The 15,536-nt window shown below is 39.5% G+C and overlaps 2 long non-coding RNA genes across 2 annotated transcripts; one reads left to right on the top strand and one right to left on the bottom strand.

The window, feature by feature from the left end:
• Positions 1–3,591: 3,591 nt before the first annotated feature.
• On the bottom strand, positions 3,592–4,236 carry LOC145232505 (uncharacterized). Its single transcript, XR_013860899.1, has 3 exons — positions 3,895–4,236; positions 3,763–3,822; positions 3,592–3,699 (listed from the first exon to the last, which is right to left on the bottom strand). It is a non-coding gene; the product is annotated as an uncharacterized LOC145232505 (long non-coding RNA).
• Positions 4,237–5,762: 1,526 nt separating this feature from the next.
• On the top strand, positions 5,763–13,491 carry LOC145232511 (uncharacterized). Its single transcript, XR_013860904.1, has 3 exons — positions 5,763–6,116; positions 7,242–7,320; positions 7,646–13,491. It is a non-coding gene; the product is annotated as an uncharacterized LOC145232511 (long non-coding RNA).
• The last annotated feature ends 2,045 nt before the right edge of the window (positions 13,492–15,536 follow it).

Raw genomic sequence — 15,536 nt, 5'->3', positions numbered from 1 at the left:
TTAATTTAAGTATAAAGCCATTGTTTACTTTGAACAAATGCACTTAAAGTGGTTGAAAGTTCGGTGTGAGTGGTAAACCACCGTGTAAAAACCATAGCTGCAAAAATGGTATTATTTTTTTAGGGTGTATTCTTGTACGCTCCTGCAAAAAAAGCAAGGGCATTCAAAAAGAAAGTAGGCAGCAATTGCAAGTTCTTTTAGATTCCCACCCATGTAAGTTTGTCGTGTTGTTAAAGAAATCTTTTATTGTGAAACCTAATAATGCTTGATACTAAAGATGTGAAAACAGTGGAAGCAGCTGCAGCAGCAAGTCGAACCCTTCACCTGACAGAACAAAATACACATGAACAAAGGATAACTGATGTTGAAGATTATGTTTTAAAATTGCATTCCTTGCACAAACAAAAGTAGGCATTCGCAGGCTGCAAAGGGTACCAAAAGTTTGTTTATGTACAATGTTATTGCAGTAATTCGAAAAAAAGATGATCCTGGCTTGCCAGAACAATGTGGTTTGGTTTCAAGGAAAATGTTTGCATTTTCAATGGCACAGGTTTGTTGAATTACAAAAATCATAATCACTTCGTTTCAGGTTAGATCAGGAAGCAAACAAAAAAGAGAGAAGGCTACACATCCAGGCAAGATGGTCACAATTCCATCCAGATTATTCAAGATACTTGCTATCTGGCACGAACAAGTGAAGAATGAAGTTGATGGTTAAAGCCACCAGGGGCGGCATTATGAACACTTCCTCGCTCGCTAACTTACCGAGCTCGGTAAAAAAATCTTTAGCGAGGAACTCGGTAAAGTATTTGGTATTACGAAGTGTCCTCGCAAACGCCTCGCCAAAGCCTGACGCAAATACGAGAGAATGCGTCAAAATCGTAAGAAAAAAGACGTCTGACTCAGCAAAATCGTCACGCCGCGGACACCTTGCGACAAACAATCCTGTCATTTATGCTGTTTTTAATGTAAATTTGCAATATAACCTCAAAATGTTTGGATTTCCTAATTTACGGACAGTTTGGAATTTGTTTATTTGATAAAGTAGCATAAGAACATCAAGAAACATTGCAAGGATTTATTGAAACGTGGACAACAGTTGAAATGGAAGTTTCATATCTTAGAAAAGGTGCAAAACATCTTTTGGTATATTTTTTATGAAAAGAAAACGCATAAGTTTGCAATTAATGATTTACAATTTCTAACAGGTGACATTAGGGTGATTTTCATTTACGTTTGAAACAATGACAACTTTATTATCCCTAAACACGTGTTTTGTACAACTCATTTTATACAGTTTTATGGTTTGCATCTTCAATTAACCATCCCAATATTACATATTCATTTTTTAATTACAGATTTAAAACAAAATAAGAACCAGAGTCCTCATTACAAAGAGACAGACCAAAACCATAATGCAGAAAGAGGCTTGCTGGACACACACAAAATAAGTCCAAATTGGAGCATTGTAACCAAAATTACAGGTTGCATCAAATCACGTGTTCAAATCACGTGGTCTCTCCGGATTAATCAGTAAACATCTGTTCTTTTCTCGAGATTGCTTTTTGTAATTTATATTTTTTCCCTTTTTCGTCGACCCTATTAACCTTGAGTTAATCAAGCGTAATGACTTTGGTACATTGATTTCTAATCCCCGTGTGTCCAATTTCTTATCTCTCGGGTTTCATCATCTGTTGTTCAATCAAGATCGCTATCGAATTTTTGAGTATAAATATCGGACCACAAACATTGAGATTCATTCCAATTCTGATTCTATCTTTCAACCGTTAAAATTCTGGTCAAAGTGCGAATATTATATTCTGTCATTATTCGCTTAATGTACGAATCGCTCGTCAACTTGATGTTACGTTGAACTTGTAAAAGTAAGTTATCTGTGTTCGTCTGTTTGTTATGTTGCTTGTAATAAAACTCGTGAAGTAGATACTTAAGTCTGTGCTATGCTCAGTTATTAACCGGAGTCAGCTTTGCATTCGCTGCAAGGTCAAATTTGACTGCTGTAAAGCTGAAAAAAGTATCTGCCTTAGGCACTTAACAACTACATTTTTATTCAGTGTTAAAAACTGTACATGGTGTTTGTATTATGTGCATTAGTGTTTCTGTCTATTACCCACCTCACATGGTAATTTAGAACAAGTCAATTGCCAAATTGTTCAAAGTTTTTGTGTTTTATTTGTTTTCTCGATTCTTTCATTTCAATTTTATTCATGTAATGCTATACTGTCACATTTTGTTTCTAATAAACACAAGTACATGCTGTTTGAATAATCATGTTATTAAAATGGAATCACTTCAGTATCTGGCAATATTGTCATGCAGATCATCACATTTATTGTGGAGGTTCCTTAATGGCAGTGTTTGCAGGCAGAGATTTGAGACACATTACAAAACGATGACGATTATATAAATTTAACACAAAATAACTACTGTGATCAACAAAAACAACCTATCTTGACACGTTCATCTTATAGCTAGAGTGTTGAAAGAAAATATGGAGGGTGTAAACAACTTTGAGTAAGTATATAATAAGGACTTGTTCTACCGGAATTTTTGCAACTTATTTTAACTGGAAAATGTGCAAATACTCGTGAATTGATGGCATCAATCCAATACAGTTATTCTTCGCAAACGCCCTTTTAAAATTAAATTAAAACCGACATTTACGATTTTTCTTCGTTTGTACAAACTTTTACCAGCATAATGCGTAGTAGCCACAATTGATTTCCGACGTGACTGTGTGACTTTGTTAACAACAATTTGGCGTTAGCGAGTGGTCTGAGGTCCTCGTTAGTTAGCGAGACGGGGTTCGTAATACCAAATCTCAACTTAACGAGATCGTGCGTCAATACCGAGCTCGCTAAACTTAGCGAGATGTGTTCGTAATGCCGCCCCTGACCAATAAAGAGCGTCACGCTTCGCACAACAACTTTAATGTATTTGATGTACCTATTTTAATGCGAAGTTGTGTCGAGTTAATGGCAAGGTGAGCCAAAAGATAGGGAAATTCTCGCATGGGCACAATCCCAATGTAAAAACAGCTCACGGACCGTTTTTCAAATGACAAATTTCCTGATTTTCTTCTTTTCTGGGCGGTGCATTGATTGATCGATATCACTTCCAACCTCTTTATTGTCAATAAATTGTGTTTGTTTCGCTGCTTGGGCCTGTTTCTTGATCTCAGTGTAATTGATATAACTCGCGTTGCATTGGGGGTATGTTGAGTTGAGTTAGTGGGTGGAAGCGTGCCTGAATTCCGGGTTGTGTCGCTTAACGATCTCCAAGTAAAAATGGGCGTCCAGGGCACTTTGTGCGCGAAGTCAGAGATGGCCGAAAAAACATTTTCACCAATGTGGAGAAGTTTTCATCTAATTTCAGTTGTTTAAATATAACTCCCGATCCACTCATGCCACATTTTTCCGTGCTTTTGTTCTGCCCAGAAGGGCTTAAATAATATATGGACTGTAACGCAGCCCCCTTAGAAAAGTGGCCAGCTTCTTCGGACAGCGTAACAGGTCACCTCTGCAATCTCCGTAATTACTGCAACGTACGTAACCAGAACACCGACAGACACCATCAAATGAAATGCTTTAATCGGCGAATACAATCAATCTCAGTCACGTAGCAATGCAGTTTTTTAACTGTGAGAAATGGCCCACAGAGGTAACTCGGTGAGTGGCAAAGCTGAAATAACATATCACAAATGAATAAGGCATTATGACGTCACAGCACATACGATTCACTCACCAGCAATATGTACTTGCAGTCAACACGACTGTGCAGTTTACAGGCGATCGGATGTCACAACTGTAATATTTACATTCAAAGTTAGATTAAATTCGAACACTTTAAGATAGAAACATATGCAAGAAAGCTTACCACGACAGCAATGCACAGAATCACAAGATCGCCAATCCAATTTCAGTTAAATACAATCCAATTAATCTTTACAGTTTGCCACTATATTTCACAGCTGCAATAATGTATAGACTAGGTTAGCTTACACAACTACGACAGCATTACACATAAATTCCAATCGCTAACCAATCGACACGGGCAGAAACAGACAAACCCTGACACACAAACTTGGAAATGATATCAACCACGCTACAGTTCGCGCATGCGCAGGAGTGACGCAACAATCAAACGTTTGTTGTGCAATGCGCAATGAAGCGTATAACATGAGGTTCCATAAATAACTTACAAGAGCGCAGAGAAATTCTTACATGGACAGTACAAAAAAAAATATTGAAAAAAGTAACAAAAAACGATACGCCTTTGCAAATTAACCAACTGGAAGCAATTCCTTATTGCAAGCAGTTTTTCTAATTACAAAAATTTTTTGGTCCAGATGTCACAACTCATGTTGATGACCTTTCAACTGACAATGGAAATGCTGTTCCGTGCTTTGGCAGAGAAAAAAAAACAGATGAAGTGTGGGAGATATTATCAACCAACTCTCTAGTGAGTCTTTGTCATAATCCTTTATTACTGCAAATTATTAGTTTTGCTGTTGTACCTAAAGCGACTTAGATACTCCGAACAATATATGTTTCGTCAAGTTTGGAAACCAACCGGTAAAAGAAATGCTGCACCAAACAGTTGTTTTCTCCGATCTCTGGTTTTGTCGACATTGTTTATTGAGATGCCATCATAGCCGAATATTCGGCCACGAGGCCGAATCAGGGCGAACTTAAAATCCTCGTTTCTATGGATATTTTCAACTGAACCTTGTGTCGTTGATGCGAGTGAATGGAATTATGACAAACCAGAATCACTTTCACAATGCGGAAGCTTGATTAAACGAAAAATGTGTTATATTTTGAAGACAACGTGGCTCGTATGTTATAGACACGAAAATTAGTAAATTTATTACGTTTTGTATTGGAGAAAATTACAGTTTAGGCATTAATTCCATGTAATCAAAAAGTTCGGGCCGAAACCGAAACATCGAAAAACAGCGTATTCGGCCGAAATGTTTCGGCCAACCGAAACTTCGGTGCATCACTAATTGTAACTATTAAGCGCAAATGGTTAATGTAAACATCTTTCCAATGAACAACAATACTATAATGAAATAAATGGATTGGTTAACGCAACACCTAATTCTGACAGTCCGTTGTCTCCATGTGAATCGTCATCGTGTTACCGTAATTTTTGCGTCGTTGTGTTATCACCTTGTTTCACGTTAGTCACCTGTGTCTTGTATTGTCTTTGATTTACTAAGTTTGTTTATCAAGAGTTGTTTCTGCGTAGTCAGTCACCTGTGTCTTGTATTGTCTTCGGTTTATTAAGTTGGTTTTCTGTGTATGTGATTTCACGATGTGTTTTTCATGTTTTTCACATAATTCCGCTTCACGTCTTTTTGATACGTTCACGGTTTCCTTTTAACCAGTGGTTCTCAAACTTTGTTGTCGGGGCCAAATGGTATTTTTTAAGTGTGTAGAGAGCCGCAAAAAAACGAAACCTTAAGAAAATCACCAAAGATTATTACTTTGAAAGCTAAAATAGCAATGTTTGGTGGTTTTCTGAGGTCTGGCGCGAGCCGCAAAATAAGTAGTTGGGAGCCGCATGCGGCCCCGAAAACCGAGTTTGAGAACCACTGCTTTTAACTGTTGGATTGCTTTTCAGTGCATTGTTGTTCATCATTTTTTCTTTTTTTACTCCTCCCCTGTCGTTGCCTTTCGCAGCATTCCGGCAGTGGGTTTCGACCATATGACTTGTTAGTTTCCTTTTTTTTTACCAGTTTCGTCGCGATCCCTTTTTCGTGTGTTTTGCAGTTCTTTTGCGGGCCACGTGTTGTTGGAGGAGTTCTTCCCCGGCTGTCTTACTGTTCAGTAGTGTTGATTTTTGTGCAGCGCAGTGACTTTGCCAATATTGCAGAGCTTGTTTTATATATAGTGTTTTAAATAAAGACAGCAGTGCTCGAACGCGTCTAAACTAGGTTTTTCTGTGGTTAGCCGTTAGTGCAGTGTTCGAAGGCTTTTGGCAACCATTAAATTGGGCGCCACAATCGGATACCGTTGACCTTCATTGCCTTTGAAATACGATGGAAGTCTCATGGTCGAGTGTGAAATATGTGGTCAAGGGTTTCATCCCAGGTGTGTGTTTGATCGGTTATCCGCAGCTATAACATTTTCAGATAAAGATTGGAATGGGTTACACTTGGTTTGTCCGGGAACGAATCTTAAATCAAATAAATTTTACGTCCATAAATCGACAAGCAAAACGTGTCAACTAACGAACGGTCTGTCTCCCAACGCAACGGCCAACAACTAAGCGATGATAACTCAAGTCAAGTCAAGTCAAGTCAAGTCAAGTCAAATTTCATTTGCATAGTCACTTCATCATTGTTGAACGGATAAAAGTAAACAGCAAGGACACTGAAAAAAACGAAGGTTATCGAGTCAAGTGTCCTGTTATTTGAATTGTGGTTGAATTCCGTTTTGGGTATGTCCTGCCGTAGGATCGCAACCGACAAGTGAGGAAAGTCAGTGTGGAGTGAAGTTATGTTGTTACGTTTTGGTCGTGTAAAAATTTGGGGTAAACCTAATCACCGTCCCGGTAAAACAACACAGAGAATTGTATAACAAGTTAAAACCCGAGGAACGCTGGATAGGAGCCCATTCATTTTTGCTATCGCAAACACTACATCAAGTGAAACAAAGTTCGGTATACGTCGGAGCAAAGTGTGGTTTGTTAATTTAATTTTGACTCGGATGGTAATGAAAAGAAAGAAAAGCAATTTATCCGTTTAATCTGTTTACATCCACTAAACAAATCAAACTTTTCAATGACGTTTGCAAGTTTGACATTGTATACTTTCACATGACTGGAAGTGTTTTGCGTCGTGTGGAAAACTACTCTGATTTCAGGTTTATACTTTACTAATTCGTAACCCAACAAAAGGCGCCCAGCACTACCAGTCGCAACGTTTGTAACAAGCCATCACGACGCTTATACTATTAGCCACTTTTGGAAAACTTTTTATTTGATACAGTAAAAGTGTGTGGGAAAGCAAGAAAACCCAAGTTGGTAGTAATCGATGTAACAACCGCAAGTAACAATGGCAATGTGTCGTGAATCGCGGTTGGATTATTACAACCGTTGTAACAGAGTTGTAACAAGAGTGCCTGCTCATTGCGACCTGCAAAAGACGTCCGCCCACAATTGCCTCAACTTATGTGTAATAGATTAACACTAATTGACGTGCTCAAATATTTCAGAGTTGGACGGTTTAGTTGCTTCCTCGTCGACGATTTTATTCAATAGGCCATTCTCAAAAACCTGCGTTCGATGGCAAAGGTATGTTTTAGCATTTTGTTTTTCTTCAAAACTTTGCATTAACCGCAGATTACTCATTTGTTGTAAGATTTTAACATTCAATGCTTGTTCATTTTTGTCGCTGTGAATCTAAGCCAGAAACCCTTTTAAGACTGAACTTATGGGCAAGTTCAGTTCGATCACCAAAAGTGGCAATATCTATGGAGTTGTTAGAATGGCTCAGGGTTTTACAACTGGAAAAACAAGTTTCCACAATTGGGTTTTGCAATGCTTTGCAGTTGCGTTTTTGTAAATACTAGTAAGTTTGCTGTGTATATGCCATTACCACTGATCTATTTTTTAAAAGGTCTCTTTTCTAAAATTATTGTTATGTCCAACCTCTCGTGGAAATGAGACGATAGTATTGGCAGAGCAACTCAAACAGCAAAAAATGGATTCAGAAGGACAACCTGCTGTCATGCTAATAGAAAAGAAACAACATCTAACCAAAACGGCTGTAATTAACTCTTACTGTTGAAAATTTGATTAGTTATTCTTAATCTGTGCCAGAAAAAAATAGTTTGTTTTTGTTAACAAATAATGAGGATATAAGTTCAGAAAAAAACATTTTGTCGTTCATCCTTTAGTTTTAAAGATATATATGATTTGCTTTTACAGCATCGTCAGTATCTGCAAACAAGCAGAAAGATTGGTAAAAAATATAAACAGTATGCGTAAATATCTTACATCCATTGCTATAAGGCTCATTAGTCTTCACAGGAAGTTTAATAAATCATTCGAAAATTGCAACAACCACCTCTACCAGCAGACAAACCAAATTATCTCAGTTTGCCCACCACAAAGTCACTCTTAGTGAAGGCAATAAAATCACCAAGTAGATAACAAATGTTATTGTTGGTGATAGGCCAATAAACCTTGTGGAGGAAGGCATTTTCAAATTTTAATAAAGGAGTTGGCTGATGGGTACGACATGCCATTCCCCTACTGCTGATCTTTGGTCAAACTTAAAAATGAAAGCTTTCCTTGGGTGTCACTGCGCAGTACATCGATGACAATTTTGAGTTAGTTAACCTTGTAGTTGCCACCAAAGAATTCAATGAAGCACACACGGCTTAAAATATTGTCTTGTGATTAGAAAAAATCTTTCACAGACCTCTACTCGGACCAAAACAAACCTACCCCACCCCCGGTACAAAATATCTTTCTGAAACAACCACTTAACCCCATACCGGAAGACCAAACCCAATCCCTATCCCAACCATTATCGGAAACTGAAATAAAAAAAACATATCCCTTTTCCCAAACGGCAAAACCCCGGGTCCCGACGGTCTCAGTATCGAGTTCTACTCGCTCTACTGGGACCTAACCGGGACTGACCTCACCCAAGCCCTGGACTATGCATACCTCAACGCCTATACCCCTATGGGATTCAACCTTGGACACCTCACCCTAATCCACAAGAAGAACAATCCATCCCTCCTCACAAACTACCGCCCCATATCCCTCCTGAACGCCGACCTGAAAATACTGCAAAAAAAACCTAAACCCTTCCTTTCCCAGATAATTTCCCAAAACCAATTTGCACAACCTTATTCGACCACCTCCGACGCCACAACATTCTTTCCCTACAGACCACCGCTCACTCACATACCCTCCTAAATGGTTTTGCCACAACGGGATTCCCGATCAGGAGAGGTGTCAGGCAAGGCGACCCGCTGAGTTTGACCCTCTTCCTGATTGCCATCGAACCATTACTCGCTGCCATCCAAAGTCACCCTTCGATAACACCTGTCCCAGCCCCATGTCGAATTACACCCAAAGCAATCGCCTTTGCAGATGACGTCACCCTTGCGGTGACCGGCTCCCATACCCTAGAAACCTCTTTTCATTTAATCTCCCGTTTTACCCTGATCACCGGCTTAGCCCTAAAACCCAGGCGATTGCTACCCTCTGCCCCCCAACTTCACCAATCCTCCCTGACATCACCTGGAACCCTAACGTAATCAACCCTCTCAACATTCCAATTGGCCACCCCAAATCCATCACTGCAGCATGGAAAACCGCCATCTGCTCCCTGAAAGAAACCTCCACTTCCCTCAAACACCCCTTCCTTACATACGACGCCAAAATTATCCTGACTAAAACCCTCCTGTTACCCAAACTCTCGTACCTAGCACGCACCTACCCACTTCCACCCACGCAGCGGGAAAGAGTCGATGGCATTGTGGTAGACTTTATTTCAGCCTACCCAAATCCTTCCCTCCCAATAAAAACCCTTGCCGCACGTCGTGACCTTGGTGGTTACGACGTCGCCAACATCCCCCTGTACACAAACATCTTTTTTCTTGCACCCCTACGGAAATACTCTTGCACAGAATTTTTGATCAGTGGCACATGGTGAAGAATCAAACAACACATTGTAATTTTACAAACTTGTGGGGGTGAATAACATAACCTTCCTCCTGTGTGATCAATAATTCTCCATCTTTGTTAAGTGTAACTTACTTCTCTCTATAGTTGACCGTATTTGTTGGTGAGCCTTATTATACTTCTGTTGTGAAGAGGTACTTGCATGGCTAAGAGGTGTCATTAACCAACGTTTTAATGGATAACCACTGTCGCCTAGCAAAATGTCATCGTGATATTTACCACTCTCAAACTCCTGGTATACATTTGATCGTCGAAGAATGAATGAATCATGACATGATCCAGGCCACTTGCAAACCACATAAAAAAATATCATCTTGGCGTCACACATAGCTTGCAAAAATAATTTGAAGTCAAAACCCCTATGATGCCAGGAAACCGTGCAAGTGGATGAATTGATGTCGTTTTGAAATCAAACTATCCATAAATCGACTTAGTACTACAATGGCAGTTAGTTCTGAAACATTAATATTTTCCTTGGCTGAATTTTGAAAGCTTCCTGATGCCAAAAGTTTTCCACTGTAAGACATCTTTTACTGGCACTCTTTGGTTTTGAATCTTCGTGCAAGTGGTTGCACAAATCCATTATAACAGCTTTGGGCATTCGATATTCTGAAATTAATTCTAAATCCGACATTTCCAGGGGATCTTGTCTTACATTTATTCGTTTATATGGGCGTTTTACAGCAAAATAGGCAGCCATTATTCCGGCTTTGTCCGGAATAATTCGGCGTTAGCATGTGGTCTGAGCTCCTCGCTACTTAGCGAGGTCCGGTTAGCGAAACGGGGATTCGTAATACCAAATCTCGACTTAACGAGGTCGCCCGTCAATACCGAGCTCGCTAAACTTAGCGAGATGTGTTCGTAATGTCGCCCCTGGTGTGACACAGAACATTGACTCTGCCAAAACTTCTTCTATATCCTCTGCTATCTCACCCTCTGCTTCAGAATCACTACAATTCTCTGGTAATGCAAACAATCCATCCAAAGCTTCATCCGCAGTAAATAATTTTTGCCTTGACATCACTACAGCATCCAGTTTTTACTAAGATGACTCTGTAAAATTCATGTGCAATGTATCTCAAACTTTTACACAATTGCCAAAAACAGATAATCTTAGAAAAGTACAAACTAGCTGCACGTTAGGTCACTCAACACTTTATTTTGTATTACTGTGGGTTCTCTCACACTGAAGCAGCGGTTCCCAAACTGGGGTCCGCGGTCCTTTAGGGGTCCGTGAGGCAATTTTTGGGGGACCGCGAAGCGGTTGAAGTAATTCTATAATCTTATTTGGCGTCAGTTTGTGCCACTAAATAAGTTAAATCAAAGTAGAATTGAGAATCGACTGCCTCCATTGCTAAACAATGGCCTTTATTGAATGACAACTATCAAAAATGCAATTGTTCGCGCACAATCGTAATGCTTTTGTCCTGTTTGTGATGTCACATGCTGTATTTGGATGATTGTTATGCGCAATTTTGCATAACTAGCTAAAATCCTGCAATCAACTTTTGTTTTTATGAAATACACATTTAGGCTTAAGGACCGCGAGCCCTCGAAATAATGGCAAAAGGACCGTTTTGAAAAAAATATGAAAAAGTTTGGGAACCACTGCACTAAAGCATTTTTATACTGATTATCTGTCTACAAAAATAATGTTTGCTCATCTGAGCACAAAGAGCAAAAACGAGCGCAGATAACCAAAAAAGCAAAATGCCCCCACGCATTGCAGCCACTAGTGGAGCAAACGAGTTTTCAAAAGATAACTTATTTGTCAATGCCTTTTTAACGACAAAATAACAGACGGGAACATTTTCTCCTTGGCCCAATAAAAGGATAACTTGCAAACATGTACAGTTGTGTTGTGATTTCGTGCATTGGACTGAGCGAGGATTGTGCTAGAGGAATGTGCACTTTAACTCGGCACACTCGCCTTTGCAGCCGATGAACATCCACGTGCCTTACGATGTAATCATCGCTCATTTCAGTGATTTTCAACCGGTGTTCCGCGGAGTACTGGTGTTCCGTGAAGCATCGTCAGGTGTTCCGCGAGAAATTTATAGTTTCACTATTTCAACGCAATGGTCATAAATAGCTCTTCTTTTATGGCAGTATTTATCCACCATCAGCAGTTTGAATGTTGCATTGTAATTTGCTTTATTTATTGTTTGTAATACGTGCACCTGTTGCTGCTTTTAGTTGCTACTGCTCAGTTGAGTGTGAGCTTAAAGTAATGAATATGTGAGTTTGCAGTACGGAAACTTATTATTACTTCAACAGTGCGAGAGATCTAAACACAGTACGAATAAATATAACCAGCTATGTTTGTTTTAGTTTCAGAGTTTAAAGTTTGAACAGGCAATAATGGATAGATATTTAAAAAGGAAATGTGTAAATGAACAGGCTAGTTGTAGTAACGTAGAAAAGAAATTCTATCACAGAAAAATATTTTGTTTTGCAAGAGACTGCCTGAAAACACAACGGGAGAAGAAATATTTCGTGTTACATCGGATTATTTTGAACAAGGAGGACTTGAATGGAAGAACTGTAAAAGTGTCTGCACAGACACAGATGGAGCAGCGGCCATGGTCGGACGTCACAAAGGTTTTGTCAGCAGAGTTAAAGAGAGACACCCAGCTGTCATACTTACACACTGCTTTTTGCACCGAGAAGCCTTGGTTGCAAAAACTTTATCAGCAGATTTAGCTTCTGTACTTAGTACTGTGGCGAGAATGGTTAATTGTGTTAAAACAAGACCATTAAAACGTCGCATATTCGCTGCTTTGTGCGAAGAAATGGGAGCAGAATACACAACTTTACTGCTGCTGCACACCGAAGTCAGATGGCTGTCACGCGGTAAAGTCTTGGGTCGTGTTTACGAAATGAAACATGACCTAAAGGTATTTTTAACTGATGAAGGATTCGATGAGGCAAAGCTGCTGGCACGTGATGATTGGTGTGCAAAGTTAGCATACATGGCTGACATATTCCAGCATTTAAATGAACTGAACACACGGATGCAAGGCCGAAACGAAAATCTTCCGACAAGCACAGACAAAATAAATGGATTTCGTTCAAAGTTGAAGCTTTGCCAGCAACATGTAAAAAATGCAGTCCTTGATATGTTCCCATTTACACAAAAATGTTAAAATAATGTGAACGCAGCTGCTCTAGGTTATCGATGTAGGCAAATTACTTTGTTTCCAAATGTTTTCGAAAGACTTGCAAATTGGTTCACATTTAGGGAGATAGCGAGGGTAATGCAAGGCGGTGAACTACATTTTGCCTAAGTTTGCGGTCTGCAACATATCTCTGCAATAATGTTATAATGTCTTACAAGTTTTTAAAAAATGTCTGTTTATGAAATAGATGACAACATTGTGTCTTTTAGAATGAAGAAGAGCCCCATTAAAAAAATGTAAGTATGTGACATTGTTAATTGTACTTGTAACACATAGACAGTGGATTTCAGTAAGGTTTTTATGTCAAGTGATTATATCTTTGATACGACTAATGACACCACCATTTTGTAGGCCCTGCAATAAGACAGCTCAATCGAAAATTTAAGTATGTGGCATTGTTAAAAACACATAGACAGTGGATTTCAGTGAGATGTTTATGTATATGATGCAGCTAATGACATTACCATTTTTGTAGCAGCAACAAGACACCTCGACTGAAATGTAAATGTGGTAAATGCCTTTAAATGTAAACTTTTTTCAAACTGTTGCTGTGCTTTGCATAAGGAAGAGAAATAAAAATGAACAAGTGGTTTATGGTGATTGTTGAAGTGTCTGCATAATGTGTTCTATGTACACAAGTTCTTTGGCAGTTATGTTTATGATGAAAAGATAAGAATATTTACGATTTTATTTACTAATATGAGAACTCATGTACCGTAATTTTCCAAGTATAGTGCGCCCCCGTGCATAATACGCACCCTAAAAATGGCATGTCGATGCTGGAAAAAAGCCTGTACCCATGTATAATACGCACCCAAATTTTTACTCTTAAATCCGTAAACGTAAAATTATTTCAGAAAAAAGATCATCTTTTGAAACAACCGGATGTTATTCTGCCGTTCAGTATCACTGCGCATGCGCTCGCAAACTCGATAGCGAAAAATGTTTAGGATTTGTGTAGGGTACATCGTGACAGCAAACGAGATCTTACTGGTCGCGTTCAAGCGGAACCGATCTTAATACTTGCAGAGAACATTTTTATTTTTAAAACACAAATGAAGTTTAATATGTATGAGATTAAAATACCTAAAAATCAGAATAATTAAATTCAAACTTATATACAAAATTTTAGTTCGATCCGTTGCATATCGGCAATGATATTACCCCATTTACGTTGTCGCTAAATGGGCAGTGTGCAGTATTTGACAATAACACACCATCAAGGATTGCACCATCGCATCAAACGATGTGTCGTCAATTATGAATTTTACTGACTAAGTGTGTTGGGCAGGATGCTAAATGTGATGCGCGATTGACAACAAACAAGAAGAAAGGTCTGATTTCAAGTTTTATTTCGAGGCAGATTTTCTTCAAAAATTGTTGTACCCATGCATAATGCGCACCCTAGATTTTAGGACAATAAATTAATTAAATTTTGCGCATTATACACGGAAAATTACGGTAAACTATCATGAGGAGTCCAACCACACCCATGGCACTCTCATTTGTGGTCGTTGGCATTTTTGATAACCCAGACGCCACGCTAGTATACCTATGAAACTGGGGTTTTGTAGTACAACCACACCTGTTGAAGATGTCAACACACTTCTTGCCATAATAGAAAAATACTATTGCAGTGAGTCGATCACACTCGGGCGTTCAAGCTAAATGCTTAAGGGGTAACCACACTCGAGGCGTTTAAGCGAAACAGCTTAATGGTTGACCACAATAATGTGTTTCAGGAAAAATGCTTGTTAGGTTATAACACTTTTAAAGCATTTGTACTGATACTGATAAACTTTTCAAACAATGTAAAGCAAAAAAGTATTCTGTTGTTTATTACTTGCGCAACTAGATACTGCAGCATTTAAGGGCAAATAAACCTATTGTCCACAATGGAACATTGTGAAATTGTGTAAAGACAGCTGGTGTAAAAACCAAAACCCAGGCGATTGCTACCCTCTCAACTTCACCAAACCTCACCGACATCATCTGGAACCCTAACGTAATCAACCCTCTCAACATTCCAATTGGCCACCCCAAATCCATCACTGCAGCATGGAAAACCGTCATCTGCTCCCTCAAAGAAACCTCCACTTCCCTCAAACACCCCTTCCTTACATACGAAGCCAAAATTATCCTGACTAAAACCCTCCTGTTACCCAAACTCTCGTACCTAGCACGCACCTACCCACTTCCACCCACGCAGCGGGAAAGAGTCGATGGCATTGTGGTAGACTTTATTTCAGCCTACCCAAATCCTTCCCTCCCAATAAAAACCCTTGCCGCACGTCGTGACCTTGGTGGTTACGACGTCGCCAACATCCCCCTGTACACAAACATCTTTTTTCTTGCACCCCTACGGAAATACCTCTTGCACAGAATTTTTGATACCCCGACCACCCCCCAGCTTTCCTGACTCGAATACCACATCGGGCACCCCATCTCCAGACTCTTTAACCTCCACACAAACAAACCTTCCTTTTACCAAACCACTTTGTCGCTAATTGCGAAACTGAACCCAACCCGATCCGAACTGATATCCCCGAAATCCAAGCCGCTCTACACTTAGTCAACCCTGACCCCGACCCCACGAATCTCACCGATTGGTCCCTCATCCATCACCCA

The sequence above is a fragment of the Phallusia mammillata genome, chromosome 6, assembly GCF_965637545.1.
Source record: "Phallusia mammillata chromosome 6, kaPhaMamm4.hap1.1, whole genome shotgun sequence".
NCBI classification, from domain to species: domain Eukaryota; kingdom Metazoa; phylum Chordata; class Ascidiacea; order Phlebobranchia; family Ascidiidae; genus Phallusia; species Phallusia mammillata.
This window is presented reverse-complemented; position numbering and strand designations above follow the sequence as displayed.